The sequence below is a fragment of the Grus americana genome, chromosome 1 (assembly GCF_028858705.1).
Source record: "Grus americana isolate bGruAme1 chromosome 1, bGruAme1.mat, whole genome shotgun sequence".
In the NCBI taxonomy this organism is placed as follows: domain Eukaryota; kingdom Metazoa; phylum Chordata; class Aves; order Gruiformes; family Gruidae; genus Grus; species Grus americana.
Genome location: NC_072852.1, coordinates 191286764 through 191303357, shown reverse-complemented (window position 1 = coordinate 191303357; position 16594 = coordinate 191286764).

Below are 16594 nucleotides of genomic sequence, written 5' to 3'. Positions count from 1 at the left end.
TTTATATTCTCACTTTTCAACATCAGTCAGTAAGATGACTCCACATCACATAAATCCATAAATCTCAACCTTCTGAAGTCTTTTGAGAGTTAAAAGTGCCTCCAGAGTGCACTGCAGAGCAGACAACTCAATGTTAAAGAAAAAAGCGATGGTGACACCTGATTTCCTGTCTCCAGTATCCTTTGCATGTGGAGGAGAATGTCTCTGTGTGGATGCTTTTTCTATTTGTAGGGGATCTGAAGTCACTCCGAAATCCCATAGACTACTGCCAACAGTAAGAGGAGGTTGAACAGGAAGGTGTGGAAAATCCTCCAGGTGGCATTTTTATGAAAAGACCTAATCTTGTCAAGGTGTGCTAGGCAGGTTCCGGCTGTATATAGTAGGTGAGGTCTTCCCAGAGAATTAGTGTTTCTGACATCTCTTTGGTGCTATCCTGAGCTTGTGTGGACTGGGTCAATAATCATCAAGTTCAGACCTAGGGCTCTGTGTCAGAAAACAAAATTTTATTAGCTATTAGTGTGTTTAAAGCAAAAATATTTTGTACTTTTTCCCCATCTGAAACTTCATTACCTGGAGACATCTGTTATATCTTTATTTATATCAAAAATAAGTTTCCCTTTCTTGAAAAGTGACGGGTATGTATAAATATTCTAGTGTTGTTATTCATCAGATGCAAACATTAGTCTGGCTGAGCTGAGCTGAGCTAAAGGTACTGAACAAGCAACAAATCTCAAAAAGCCTATCTGCCTGCATTGTAACCATCCAATTTTAACTGGTATCCATCCCTCACCTTAGAAGTATTATTTCAGGTAATGTCTCAGTGTCTTTCTAGATGTTTAATTTAGACAGAGTTTACGATGTGATTTTTTTTAAAAGTCTGGTTTTCTGCTTAATGTGCTTACCACTGTGAAACTGGTTTGTATCTATAGTGAGGACCAGAACACATGCATATGCATTGTCTGCTGACATGAGACACACTAGATAACTCTGTGAAGGAACTGAAATCTGCTTAATGCAACTCTCCGTGTTGTAAGAACAGGGTGCTGCCATCTAAATTTCAGTATAATCTTGTGTAATGACATCACTCAAGGGATGCAACCAAAATTTTATCTTCCTAGGAAAGATCTGCCAGACTGAACAAGAGTTGATCAGTGGAATAAACCACAGGAATTTTACCATGCTGCCAATAAATTAATTTGAAAAACCTCACAGAAATGAACCTTCTACAAGTCTTGCAATTTTTGTATGGAGTTCTAAAGTGTTCATTTAATTCATTATTGGTGTAAAATGCTTTGAACATCTCTAATTTGTATTTAGGTCTTCTATAGAATGCTATAGAATATACCTGAACTCTGAGGACTAATTCAATTCATTCTTTCTAATGCTTTGTATTTGTTCCTGGGCACTTAAGTTGAGCTTTAGCTAAAGAAATTATCCTTCTGAATATTTTGGAAAGTGCAGGTAAGGAGTTTAACTGAATCTAATTTGATAAACGTTGCAAGAGCAGAGAGAGATTATTAATGTCTGGCAAGAGACAGAATCCACCTTTTTTGCCATGTATGATGGTAGGTAATTTCTGATCTGTATTCACTGCAATTTGGAGCTATTGGTGAAATGAAAATTACAAAACTTTTGGGTACCTCTCAGTAAAGCTTCACTTTTTGTCTTTTTATCTTTTGCAGACTCCTAGGTCTCAATAGAGCACATTAATAAAGAATATCTTCAAAAAGTTTATGATGAAGATCTGTTATGTGCAAGGATATGGGGAAGCAGGGGAGGATTTAAAAGGGGTTGCTTTCCTGTGTTTGTTTCTAATGTGCTGAGCAGAGTCCAGTCAGAAGTAAATGCCCCCGCTGTGACTCACCTGAAAACAGCAAGAGCTGAAAAGTGGAAGATTGCAACTGAGTGAAGGTACTTTAAAAACACATGACAAACTATTTATAATTAATACAAAATCCAATATTACTTGCTAATAGAAGTCAAAGGATGTGTTAGGATGTTGAAACTAACAAGTCAAGCATTAGCAGGTGGATTTGATTTTATTCTGGTGTAGTGTTTGGTTGTATATAATGTTGAACACTCTTATGGCCAGATAGACTATTACAGAGATGACAGGAATAAAATTATTAGCTGGAGGAGTGGGGATTGCTAAGAGATTTGGTTGGGGATGAAACGAGAGAGAATTAATAGCAACTTGTAGTCACAGTTCCTTAATCTGCAATAGTCTTTCTTCTAAAGCTAACTCTAAACATTACTCCACAAGCTTCTTTCACCTGCTGTGAAGATGCTTTATGTGAACTGGTCTCCTCTTCTCCCTGATCATGTGCTCAGGGGACACATTTTTTCCAATAGTTAAGGTATCATATATCTTAACTCTTCTGATATTCATAGAAGTTATGTCAAGATCATACAGGAGCTACTAGGTAAGCCAACTAGACTATGTAATCATTCACTCTACTTAAGTAGTATTTCAGTAAGACTTCTAGCCATCTTGTTGCTATCTGATGTTATCACATAGCAAGTAAATAAGAATGACTAAGAGTTTATAAATTGATATAAATTCATAAAATTATCTCAATTTGGTTGTGATTATAGAGATCCAAAAATGAGAAACTCTACAGTTGTCAATATACAGACGCAAAAGGGCAAGGTCAATTTACTAGTGTCCAGGATAAAGAAGGAACCTGATTTTTAATGTGATTATGTTTAAGAATTGGAGTTCATGGACTGAAGCAATCTGTGGGGAAGAAAGCCAACAATGATCTAGTAGAGCTGCAGTTCAATCTTCTTAGGAACGTGAGAACTGGGGTTGACACTGAAATGAGAAATAGCTTTCTAAAAACAGTGGGGATAATGCTTTTTTCTGGGTATAACATAATGAAATAAAGCCTGAATTGTAGGTAACAATAATAGGTAGGTAACAATTGTAACACAATAAAACAGAAACACAATTTTTCCCTGGCAGAACCCCTAGATGATATTGCAATAAATGCAAAAGGAATAGAGGTCATAAACTATGCTAGTTTAGGATAGTGCTTTAATTTGTGAAGCAATGATCATAAATTAATCAACCTGGAGAGCAGGAGGTTGTTGGGATATAGGACTATCTGGATAATCAACATCAAATGGGGAGTCTGATTCTCTTCTATTGCCTGAACATTTCTTCCATCTGTGGACCATAATATAAATTGCTGAAGCATGCCATAAACTCAGCTTCTGTACAAAATGTTTAACAATAAAAGTTCTTGAGCACTCATAAAAATGTAAATCCTTATACTATATCAAAATCCCCAGTCAGCCTAGATAATACAAACTTTATGAAATAAACTGGCAACAAAAAAAAATTAAAAATACGCATTGAGTATGGAGAAATACAGTGAATCCTAGCTGCTTAAACTTCTAGATCATCTAAACTCTTCTTACATGAACAGCAATGGAAATTATTCTACTGAAAAAATATATCAAAATTATACAGCAGTCTGAAAACTTTCAGTTCTTAACCAGTTGCTTGTTTGCAAACATTTTTTGTCTCTCTTCACTGTTTTCCCTCAGCATGAGAATAACTGCCATTCAAGAAAACATCCATATTTAACACCTGATTAAAATGCTGATCTAGCCCTTCCTAACATACCTGTGAAGTGATTGCTTACTAAATAAACTGGAGGTTCAGAAAGAACACTTCAGTATAGTTTCCCAGCAATGAGTTGCAAACAGGGAGGTTGGAGTAGATGATCTCCAGAGGTCCCTTCCAACCCCTACCATTCTGTCATTCTGTGAATAGTCCAAAATGCAACTTAGCAACACATCTTCCTCGCTACCTGGTGACATCGTAGAAATCATGGCCCGGTTTCCCACCATTTCCTACAATAGAGTAATCTTGAGCCCAGAGGATTATGTTTCTGAGGTAAACTCAATGTCCACCTTACATTTACAAATAATGATATAAACCAATAAAACTGCTCAGTGACATTTATATGGGCCTGAAATATCTGACGAAGCTGACTACCAGCTAAAGTAACTGGGAGCTATAGGATGGCGCTTGCATAACCTACATGAAGCTTCCAACTACAATAGTAATGTTAGGGAACCTGGTTCCATGTAAAGCCATTGGAGAAATGTAGATGCTTTCAATGGCACTTGGGAGCATCTAAATTTAGATGCACAAAGCAAAATCCTGTGATTGTTTACCTGAACCCTGCAGGGTCAAACACACAACACCACTTGTTTATTTTTTAGCATCTATTATGCTGAAGAGGGCACCGTTTTATAAACATGGCCAGCAGAGGGAAGTATCTCTCTATGTTTTGATCTCGTGGCCTCTGACCAAGCAGCGATAGCATGAGCTCATGCTCTTAAGTAACAGTGCTGCACTGCTGAAGTGAAATTAGTGTAAGAAAACAAGCCGAAAGAGCTTCGGTAGTGTTTGCCTATGCTCTGCAATGGAGCACTTTGGAGAGAGGACGTTATTTATATTATTTTAGATTCATATGTGCCATCTTTAAAATGTTAGAAAATAACATGGTGAAAATACTTCCTAGAGGGGAGAAAAGAAGGTTATAAAGTCAAATAATAAACCTGATGGCTACTTTGTGTTTTCAGCAGTTCACCCACATAGCCGTGTGAGACAATGACAAAAAAACAAAATGCACCTGGCATGTGCCACTGCATTTCTTTGGACAGCAGAGATGCTGGAAGAGAGGGATGGAGGGGAAGGCAAAACTGTTCCTCAGGCTGAGGTGATGCATTCATGTGGTTGTGTCTTTTTACCTTCAGCCATGGCATTTGCCTGCCTTAGGCAAGTTGAGCGTGAACTTCATGGCCTGTCTGCAGAGGTCTAAGGAACGGAAACTTTGCTGTGGCTTGGGTCCGCGGGGCAAGGCGTCTCTTCCCCTCACCACCAGCTTTACCTGGAAGCGCTGCTCGAAGACTGGGACCGCAGTTAGGTCTGGCACTGCAGGGGCGTAAAGACAGGGTATAAAATTAAGACAGCTCCTTGATAAGCAGATGGGAGTTTACAAAACAGTGCTGATGACAGGAGGTGGTGGAGGCAATCCCTCAGCCTGTTTTCAACGTTTCCAGGAGGATCAGAGCAATGGCAAATTTCAGCAACTGAGATAAAGGAGGGCACAGAAGTAGTACAGCAGATATCAGAGGCTCCTCACACTGCAAATTTGTCTTGCCAGCATTTGTAGGGCCTTAAGAAAGATGTATGTTGATTTTAATTGGAACTTTTCTCTACCTCTTATCCTAGCTCACTGTTATTGAACCTCCAAACAAAAGGGGAAGTTGCTGGAACTTGGCCAGAGTATTATCTCTAACTTGGCAAATGTTTTTCCAAGACTCTTAATTGCTATTTTGAAATCACAGTCAGGCTACCAAAAACCCTATTAACCACAACTCTAATTTTAGTTCTAAGAGTGACTCAGAAGGGAGTGTACTGCTTAGTGAACAGCCAGGTTTCGCTCCTGCTGCAGGTTAGCAGGGAACCTGCTGTCAAGACCCAGCAATGCCTGCTCTGGCTCAGTTTTAGTGTTGCGTGTGATTTTAGGCTAGAAAACATTTGAATGGCTGGAGTTTACAGAGGAATACTGCTTGCTTCCATACATGCAGCAATATCCTATGACTGGAAATCAGCTGCCAAAGGCAGGCACTAATCACCGGGAAGGAATGACGGAGAATTACAGATTCTTCCTACACCTTGACTGACCATAAATTAATCCTTTTTCAGTTCTTGAAGAGATAACAAAGGGCAGTACTATAGTGCCATATTTGCCACCCATAGCCAATCTCTTCTTCAGGATCAAAATGTTTACTTCCAGTAAAGATTCCTACACATTACACGGAGTCTGCACTGGTGACCTTTCCTTATCGCCATGTAATTGCAACATTATCTTTCTCTGTGAGTCACACACTTCCTTGCATCAAAAGAATGGAGCCTTTTTCTTTTTTTTTTTTTTGCACTTAACTTGAAAGGGAGTGATATTTGACAATCCCATGCCTACATGAACAATTAATTAACAGGTCTTTAGGATATGGTCAAGTTATGAACTATGTTTTTAGAGCCTCAGTTGTTCAAAAGAGACCAGCAGCAAACTGAGGCTTACACTGTCACTCATCAAATAGATAATGACACTTTGGCAAGACTCTGTCATTTGATCACTAGTCCTTGTATTAGTTCTGTTAAGTACTTCTTTGGCCAAGTGTCAGGTTTAGCAAACACTGTGTAATTCAAATCTTCCAAGTAGATTGTACAGGAATGCACACCAACTAATCAGCTCTGGGGAGAATAAGGAGGAAAAAACCTTGACAGTGTTGGATTTCCGCCATGTATTACTATCACTAACACTGTCTTTGTTCTGTAGATGAGGGATATTTACACAGACTGTATCTGAAAACTGGGTTGTGATGGTTTATCACAGCTAGATCGAACTGTTCCCTTTGTTTTGATCGAATGTGTGCTTTTCCATCCTAAGAGTTGGTTTCCAGCAGTTTCAAATGCTTCGCTACATCTCTGATTTATGGAGAGTTTTACTAGGTCACAAAGGAGGTCATGTCTCAGGGAAAACGACCATCAGAGAAGACAAAATTCAAAGACAGGAAATTAAGAGGGCTTCTAAAGTGGTCCTGCCTCTGTTTCAGAGAGAAGCCAGGGCATCTACCTTGGAGTAACTCTCCTCTTCTGTTTGTGATTTAAACAAAGCCTTTTCACATGGTGGCATAAGCAAACCAGACCTCTGTGGGCACTGCACCTAAGGGAACTACAGCAAAATTAGTGTGTGTATCTGCACAAAGAGGAATGCATTGAAGAGCTATAATTCAAGACACTAGAGAAAAAAATATAGACCATTTAAGTAGTTAGGGGTAATTGGCAGCAAAGGTATTCTGAGCCACTGGCACTTGTTTGCCTCTGTACAGTCATGGTCCAAAATTTTACTGCCAGTGCAAATAGGAGCATTACATAAAATGATCTTTCCCTGCTGTGTGCTTGCACAGCATAATCTTTGTCATGGACAATGATTTTAATCATTGTACTAGACTCACAACAGCCTGCAGCGTTCCTGCCCTTAAGAAATCTCTTTCCTAGGAAGAAAAAGCCATCACCTTTGGGTGGTTTGATTATTTTTCCCCACCAAATTCAGCCAGGTAAATTAATATAGCACAGGCTTCTTCAATGACTACAGCAAAAAATATTTTGAAATTGAAAAATTGTATTTTAAAACTTGCTTAAAGCTCTAGTGACTGATGCAAATATTCCATTCATGTTTGAGACTATACACAATATATTCTCTATTTTCTAGAAGGAATATTTTCAGTAAAGCAAAATACAGAGTGTGGAAAATAGCTTTTGTTCTTTTAGTCCACACCAAATATGAAGCCATAAGTGATATCCCAGCTGTTTGCTGCAGAGGTGAAACGTATGAAATTTTCTTCATGAGAAGCCCTGTGACAGGGTGCAGCTGGTGTGTGTGATCACCAGGAAGCCTAACTTCACACAAGTGACCTTATCAGAGCAGAAGAGAGAGAAACAACTTTCACCTGAAGCAAATCTCATGCTAGGAAAATTATTATTGATTCTGAAGACACTGTGTCAAACACAATATTATTTTCTCTTGAATTCTTCTTTAAAAAATTCCCTGCTGTGAGGGTTACTGGGCAATTGCTAGACAGCTCACAGGCTCTATCATTAAATATATCCCCAAAAGATTGTTTCCTTCTATTTAAGTGCTATTTCTGTCCGTGAGATTCATAGCTTATCCTTCATTGAACTAGTTTGGAGAAGCATTTCAGTTTTGAATTGGAAGCAGTGAAGCTGCTCTTTTGGGGGAGAACTGGAGCATTCATGTGCAGGAAGAAAGAAGAGGGTGAGTTGGTCTGCAGTGCTGGGCACTGTGCTATCAAGGGACAGAGATTTCCACAGCAAAGGAAGAGACCAGTCTAATCAGGGTCTGGAAGCTGAATCTGACACCATTATCACCAGGGGAAAGCACTTGGTTTCACTGTCTCGTTCCCTACTGCAGTAGTTAGAGATGGCTACAAGGTGGGATAACATGGTGTTTTCTGCATCTTATACATTCTGGGCAGAAAAAGTTTAACAGGAGAGTGCAGGAAGCCGTATTTCGGAGCTCTTCCAGGGTTTAGGAGTTAGTCCAGGTACGTGAGCCTTGAAATCTTCTATTTCGCATTATATAACAAAGAGAAAGAACTTCTCTCATGTTAGACTTGCATTCAGTAATCCAGAAGTTTTCTACGATGTGTATCTGTGCTATAAATAACTGCTCATCGCTGAAACAGAAGATAATCTTTGTGCTTTGCCTTTGTTACAAGCTCTCTCCATGTAACTTCCTTTCATCTACGCTTGTATCAGAAGGGGATGAGGGGCTTTGCAGACCTGGATTTAGCTCTACCTTTGCAAACAATGTACTGGAGATGAGATCATAGGGTTTGGCTAGGCCACTGGAAGCAGATATGGTATTTTTCTACCTCAGTCACGCTGGGATAGTTGTGTCAGTGACAGACATTGACAGCCAGCAGGGTGGAGGAAGTTCATCCTAAGTTACAGTTTATGCCATTTCTCTGACATGTAGCACTCCTCTCTCTCTCTGGCATTTTATACATGCATATTCATTGCTACCTGAGTCTTCGGTGGTTTTCTAAGCCTCGATCTTAAGAACAAAGCCCTGGTAAGTTTGGAAATGTCAGACTATGTTAGTCCCTTTGTATGCCTGAAGATGGAAACCATGCTGTTGCTGCAAGAAGCTGTCCTGCCCTAGACCACCTATCCCTGTTGACTCCTTTGTGTTAGCATTAACGATGGTGCTGGACCAGATCACTGATCTGGTTAAAAAGGATCTGGAGAGGAAAGTGACCTGATTCGCTGGCTCTGCAGCCAGGCACTGCTATAGCTGGGGTGAAAAGGTGCAGGAACACAAAACAGAAGAGGGAAAGACAACCCTTTCAGTTCCCTTGTAGTCTTTGACCGGCTTACCCTGGTCATGAACCTGCCTCCTGAGTCTCAACATGTGTGTCTGCAGCCCAGCTCTGAACCAAGTGATTCCTTTCTCTGAAAACTCCTGCTGAAGGGTAGGACAAGGCAAGGCACTTCCAACAGATAAAAGGAAGGCCTGCTTGTTAACCACCACCGTAGTCTTATTTGGAAAGAAGATATTGTAATGTTTTGATAATTTCTTTACACCAGTAAGGCAAATCTTTGCCAATGATGTCTTAAATGTCAATTGCAGCAACAAGAAAACCCTCCAAGACACTGCAGTTATTTCCATAAAAGACCACATCATAGTCTCCTTCTCAACACTAAGACACCCAGTGACTAAGTCCAAATGTGACATGGGGATTAGAAGTAAGGTCACAATTTTCTTACCAAGATTAGGGAGCTATTGCTGAATAGCTGGGTACAACAATTCCTCTTAATCATGGGTCAGTTCCCTATACTCAGTCTTTTTCAGGACTTGAAGAAAAGCATAGGCTTTTTCAAAAGCACCTTGTTTAACTCAGTATGGCAGTACCAGCTCCTCTGAAATTGTTGAGGTGAGATCAGTTCATACCACTTGCAAGGTATATTTAGTATTTGAATCAGTTCAGCATAATAGCATGTATTGAATTGCTACTAAAAGCCACTTACAGCATTTAATGCTTTTTCTTTCATCTAAATTCACAAAAATGTTTTGTTTTTTTTTAAAAGGTAGAATTACATAAAGATGGACACGTCAGAGATTTCTTTATAAAGTGAACAAAACTGCAAAATAAATGCTTTACAGAACTTTATGCGTCACTTAGAGTAAATTAATGTCTTGTCAAGATGCCAAGATTGTATTTGAGTTTCAGCCTACATTTATTTCAAGACATACATTGCGATATACTAGATGTGTGACTTTGTTGCAATTATTCATACTTTACATACACAGTAGTGTCCAAGCCATTTATTGTTTTAGAGGTATTGTCAAAATGAGTTACTCTTTGATTACTGATGTTTCCAGTGGAATTATTCAGTTACCACATTAAATTGGCAAAAATGTTCGTTATTTGACAGAAAATAGGTGAGATCCTTTATCACTGCTGTAGCTGTCAAGCAGTGCCATAACCCTTCACTGTAACCCGTTCTATTTTTGGGCAAAGACTGTTAGGAGAGAGAGACAATAGTGCAAGTTTTTCCAATTTTGTAGAATCCACTTTCCATATGTTTAAATTCCTTCTTCTGTCAAAGCATATACCACTTTTTAAAAAGTTATTGCTTCCTTCAAGAAGAATGTAATTTCTGAGACATCATCATGCATTCCTCAGATTTATTGGATGCAGAGAAATAAGGGATGGAGTGTTTCCATTGTGAGCACTGGATTTGTAGACTTAAATATGCCTTGGCGTGACTCATTGTTACTCTTATAATGCCATATTCAGGTGCAATGTAAAGCCTGCTTGATCCCTGGTTAAACCTAGTTATGAAAGGTTTGTTCCTCTGTAATCAAGACTTGTTTCATTTGTCCTTGCATTCTACTTGAGGTTTGATATTTCAGAAATGTGGGACCACTTCAGATTGGGATCTGAAACTGGTTTAGGGTTTAAATATGACTTGTTCCATCTTATTTGTATAACTAATAATTGTTCTTGGGGTCCTATCCCACTTTATGCTGCCAATATCCACTCTTAGGGTGTTATTTCCTCACCAGTCTCTCGGTATTAATAACAAAAAAATCTAAATTGAACACGGCACAGTTAAGTGTTGCCCCTTTTTCTAGGATATACGAGCAACAACACTTCCATCTACACGCTTCTCTTTCCACAAGAGATTGTCCCCACCCACTTCTTTTACGTCCTCTTTCTTTCATCTACTTGTTCCTTCTTCAGCAGTGCCTGCCTCAGATGCAAGTGAAATTTCAAATGTCTCATCCTCTAGATTGGATTTTGTCTTTAAATCTCTGGGGAAAAAAAAAAATCTCCTGATTTGTCCCATGTTTTATTTCCTATTTTATCTCCTCCAAATGAATTCCGCATCCTGCTGCATTGCACTCATTCACCCTGCTTTCTTCTCTTCTACCTCCACCCTACCTGTTTGAATACTTCTTTCCATCAGAGAGCTAGAATTTGGGGTTGTCTACATAGTTGGGCAGAGAAAGTAGCTTGTTCTGCCCATGCTCTTAGCTGACTAAATAAAATCCAGTTCTCCTCTGAAAGCAATACACCTGGATTCATCCAGCACTTGGCCTGCAGCACTGATCGCTGCAAGGTTCACTAGCTGGGCACAGCTGTGGCCATCTCAAAGCTTTGAGTAAGATGGGGAGAAACAAATTTTGCTTCCTCAAGAATAAAAGGCTGAGGTCATCAATGGAAAGGAAGGATTAAAGGGAAGAGGAAAAAGGCTTGGCAGAAGCAGAAAGGTGGAAGATAGCCTGGAGAAAGCTGAATTTGCTGCTCCTTGGAAGGATAAAGAAAATGGGAACAGCCGTAGCTGAGAGAGCACACTCCCCACTGAATAGCGTCTGTCCCGCATGCAGCATGTCACTTGTCCCAGATGTTACAGCCACACTCTTAGCAGCACCCAGCTCAAATCCCTGGGGCTCTGGCACTCTCAGAAAAGTGTGGAAAGCGATGGCCATAGGTTACCCAAAACAATCCACTGTCTCAAACGGCTTGCTAGTGTGCTTTGTCTGGATCCTTCTGCTCACTAATGTGGATGTCAGTATCAAAACTGTCTGTCACCTGTCCAGCACAGAGGATAGGCGGCAGAGTTCACGTCTGCCCACACCACAGCATTCAACCTTGACAATCAAATCTGAGAGCTTTAATGCAGCAGAAGAAGTATTAAAGTGTAGAGGCTTAATGTTATAAAGATACTTGAAAAATGCAAAGCAAACTGCATTTTCATATGCTACCATGATAGGAGAGCAACTAGACCATGTTCTAGCTATGTTTTGCCACAATCTGGTACAAGCCCTGTGTTGAGACATGATTCTGCAGCGGAGCAGCAGTAGCTATAGCAGAAAATCAAAACAAATGCTGACAGCATCACACTCCCTCTTTCCACATTGCTGCTCTTTAACAAACCTAACGCATCTCTCTACCTGACTAGAGGAACGGTACCCAGTTACTGCTGGTACAAGTTGCCCAACTCTATTGGTTCCAACGATATTTATTTTTGACCCTTCAACAATACAGAAATTAGGTCATGAAATTTACATTCAAATTTTCACTCACAGGTTTTTGTCAAGGTATCCTTGCTCTCACTAACTCCTTAAGGAAGTTGGTATATGTAGTGTAGTGTAGTAAATTTTTAAAGTAACTAGATGCCAAACAAGGTAATTTAAACACATACACATTCTATAACAGTTTCATGGAGGAAAGGTGTACATTTCATGGTAGTACTGACTCAAAAATTGCGTTGAAAAATTTAAACAAATTTCAGCTAATGACATTGCTGTGAGATAAAAAATAATCATTTCTTATGTGAGTTACCATGTTTTTTTGAAGTAATATGTTAAGTCCCTCTGTTAACTGTTAGATTTCTTCACCTCCATTTTATTTGGCTGGGTTAAGGGTATATTATATTTTATCGGTAGATTTTAAAGCCCTAAAAATTTATTGGTGAAATGCACTGAAAAAGTAACACTAACTATCTACATTTCCATTATCGTGGTCTGACCTCTCTTCAGCCACATTCAGCCAAGAATTCAGCCTTCTGGAAGTACTCCCCTGCTCTCCCACAGCATGCCCGGGGAAATCAAAGGAACTGAGAGCCAGTAAGTGAAACATTTGGCAATTTGATGTGTAGCTGGTGACTCCCATAACACCACAGTTTCTTTCACATTTTGTTATTAAGCAGGTGTTTTTGAAGAAGGGCTTAGGATCGACAGTGAAATAGGTTTTTTATTTTTCTAGTTTTATTTCTTAAAGTTCCTGCTTCTGTGTTTGACGCTCAGGAATGCCAGAAAATGTGTTCTCAAGCAAACACCATTGCGGAATGTCACAGGATTCAAAAGGAGAAAATGCCTCACAGGAGAAGACAACTCATATTAGTGTGCACACTTCTGTATGACGTATAGCGCTAAATGCTTTGCATGTTTTGTTTTGCAGATGTTAACAGTACACTTCTGCAAGTCTTCTCTTTAGGGCAACACTTCCAGAGCCTCTTTCTTTGGCCACCTGGTTCTTGCATTTGGTCTCTAAAAAACTATTTGCATTCAAGTAGCCTTTTACACTCACTCTGCAGGCTTAGGGTTGGCTTCACAGGGTGAAAAACACACTAGACTTATACCCTTAAGTATATATATATATTTTCCAAAAATCATGTGGCATTGCTTTGTTCCTTTTGAACAAGTTAGAAACTGACTCATCTAGGGATATCATGGAGGGATGGATAAGCAATTAGCTTAAACTGGGGCAATTATTTAAATATAAAGTAGAAGCCAAAATTATGGGGAAAAGGTTTCCTTTCAAACAGAGAAATGCTTTTACAGCCTTTCATTTCAACTTTCTTCTCCCAAATAACGGATGTAAACACATGCCTTGCTAACAGAAATATTAATATTAGCAAAAAATTTCAAAGTTTTAGGCCATGTTCCACTCCTGGCGTTGCAAGACTGCAAAAGCTTGCCTCACCCTTCCTTTCCTTGGACCATAAGCATGTTGATTCACCTCCCTCCTTTCAGAAGACTGGCATGGAGGCTTCTCTAGGCCCCAAAGGAGAATGAAAAAAAGGCAGTGGAGACACTTTTGTGCAACTGAAACAGCTTCTCAGCCTCTGCCTGTGTTAATGAAATCTCTCCATCTGTGGAAATTCTCTGGCTGGAACCAACTGTTGGGTGGGTTTCACTTCCGTCCCACGAAGTCAATCGAATGGTGGATCTGGCTGGTGAAATAATGAGCTATCTATCTCCTACCTGCCATCCTTATTTCTGACATCCTTTTATTTTCTGAGTCTTAACCCCAAAACTAGGAAGTGGTGGGTTTTTTTATACTCTCCCTGTAGGTAAATGAGGTTCACATAGGCATTCGTGGCCACTCACAACCAATTTCTTCCAGCTCAGTGTGTTCAGACACTAAGTTCCCGGACAAGAATTTCCTGAGATGCTGCTGTCTGGATTTCCAGCTCTTGTTTCTCATGAGGGTATCAGCATCATCGGTCATAACCCAAGTCATCTAACAATAGCACGTACATAACGTATTATACTGCATGGTGGCTCTGTGGGGTCGTTTTTTGACTCATGATGTTGGAAAAAGTGTGCCGTAAAAGAAAAAGAACAGCACGAGCCCTAGACAACTCTCAAAGCCCTCTCCTTGCAAGGGATAGGCTGTGGTATACAAAAAAGAGAAATTCAGTTTGACAGTCCTGGAAAAAGTATGCAGAAACAAACACAAGGAGGCCTATGTTATATGAAACTTCTTAGTAACGTCGGAGGTGTTTTCAATATGACATGATTGAACTTAAAGAAAGGCAATTTAAGTATGTTTTCTTTACAGATGTCTCTGGCAACTTTGGAGAGTTACACAGTGCCAAACTATTTTCTTCTGAAACAGAAATACCTCTTTAGGTGCAGAGGTGAATCAAATAAGTTACAGCTTTCAAACATTTGAGTTTTGGAAAGTCACGGGATAAAAGGAACTCCCACATTGTTTGCAGACGTAGTATTTTATAAATTTTTCATTCCTCCTTCTAATCCTGTATTCTAATGAATACCACAAACCAAGTCTGGGCTAATTTAAGAGTCAGCACATGGCTTCTCCAGTGACACTTTTTCTCCCCTGCCTATATGGTATTTGCAGACATTTTCTTAGTCTTTCTGTCATACTGCAACCCAGTCAAAATTTCAGTTCAGACTGGTCAGCCAGTCAGCCTGAGGTTCTGGACGCATCCACCATTCACACTCACATTACCTCCATGGGGCTTGTGCAGTGGGAACTAAACTTTTGGGAAGCAACACAGGGATGCTCTGCCCATGGTGAGCAGTTCACGCGTGATAAAACCAATGGTGTTACGAACATCCTACATCCAAGTGCCTGGTCAACGTAACACATCCCAACAACGTCAACATTTGAGGCACTGCTTGTACAGGACATAGAAGAACACAGTGATATTTGGGAGATAGGGGATACTGGGTAGAAATATCGCAATACCAGTAATGAAGGCAGGCAAAAAAACCTCCAATAGGACTGGAATAAAAAAGCAGAGGCCCCCTTACTGCATTATAGTGCTACTTCTTGGCAGTAAAGCTGTGACCATGTTATTTACCTTTTCTGTGACTGCCTCTCTTCATATTTGTGACTGATGGGCTGTACCTGAGCATGGCTTCTAAAATGAAAGTAAGAGATGAAATGAATGTCATGATTTTTTGTTTCTAAATTATGAACGCAAAATTCTATATGGGAACAGAACAGTTTAAAATGGCTGATCTAATCCTCATGGTATTAGGAATGAAGCTCTCTATCAGGAATACAAAGAGGCTAAGGCACAGCTCTGTGAAAGCACTGAGTTCGAAGCAGAGGAAGACAGACATCTGATGGGTCTAGGACTATGGCTTTATTCTGACTCACCACACATACATTTTCTCACCATATATAAGGCAACTTAAAATGCAAATAAGTATGCTAACCTTTAGCAATAATATTATGTATAAACCTAACAGAAAGTAATATGTATTCTCCATTAAAAAATAAAGTTTATATAGTTTAAGGGCACAAAGTAAAGAAATCTTTATTTATAAAGAAGTAACATCAGCTCTTAAATGAAAAATACAATAAATTTCAGCACAGGTTCCATATCCTCTTCCCCTAGCCATATAAAAACTAGGTACCTAGTGTAGGCTTGCTGTATAGGCTTCTGCACTAGCTTGTTGACGTAAACATGTGGGATATCATGTTCTCTGAACATAAATTTTAGGATCAAGTAAACTGCCCTCTGGACATCTGTATCTCACACTGAACTAAAGATCAGGCATTGAACTTTGACCAGATACCTAACTTCAGGATGGTTGGGGTTAGATGAGATATACTCCATTCTAAGCATACACAAATTCTAGTGAAGTACAAGAATTTTAAAACTCTTATCTACCTTGTTTTAGAGTTCCATACTATGTTCCTTGAATCCCACACCCTTATGTCTAAGAAATGGTTATTTTCATTCATTCTGTGTGACACACGGAGAATTTGTCCTGTATTTATGCTGTACATAAGAAACAATGCTCTAAAACCAGCAAAAAATAGAACCATTTCTTTACATAGTATACTGTAGTGTTATAACACTGAAGACTCCACATAATTTCTCACAATTGAAAGTATTAGCTATATTGTTCGGAAAATGCCCAGGTGGACAACAGTAGCAACTTGCCTTGTAGTCTGTCAGGTGAATTTTATAGTAGTTTTTCTCTGGGCTGTGGAAGCACTCTGGTGAGTAGCTGGCAGAACAGTAATAATCAACAGCAATGCACTGTTCAATAAGTCAAGCCTGGATTGTCCTGCAAGCTGAATCACAACTGTAGTAAGTTCTCTCTTCAGTAGAAAAACAGATTCTCAACTGATAGATTTGGCAAACACCACATCTGCATAGTGCAGGACAGGGAGTAGCACTCTGCTTCCAGTCCTCCAGAAGCAC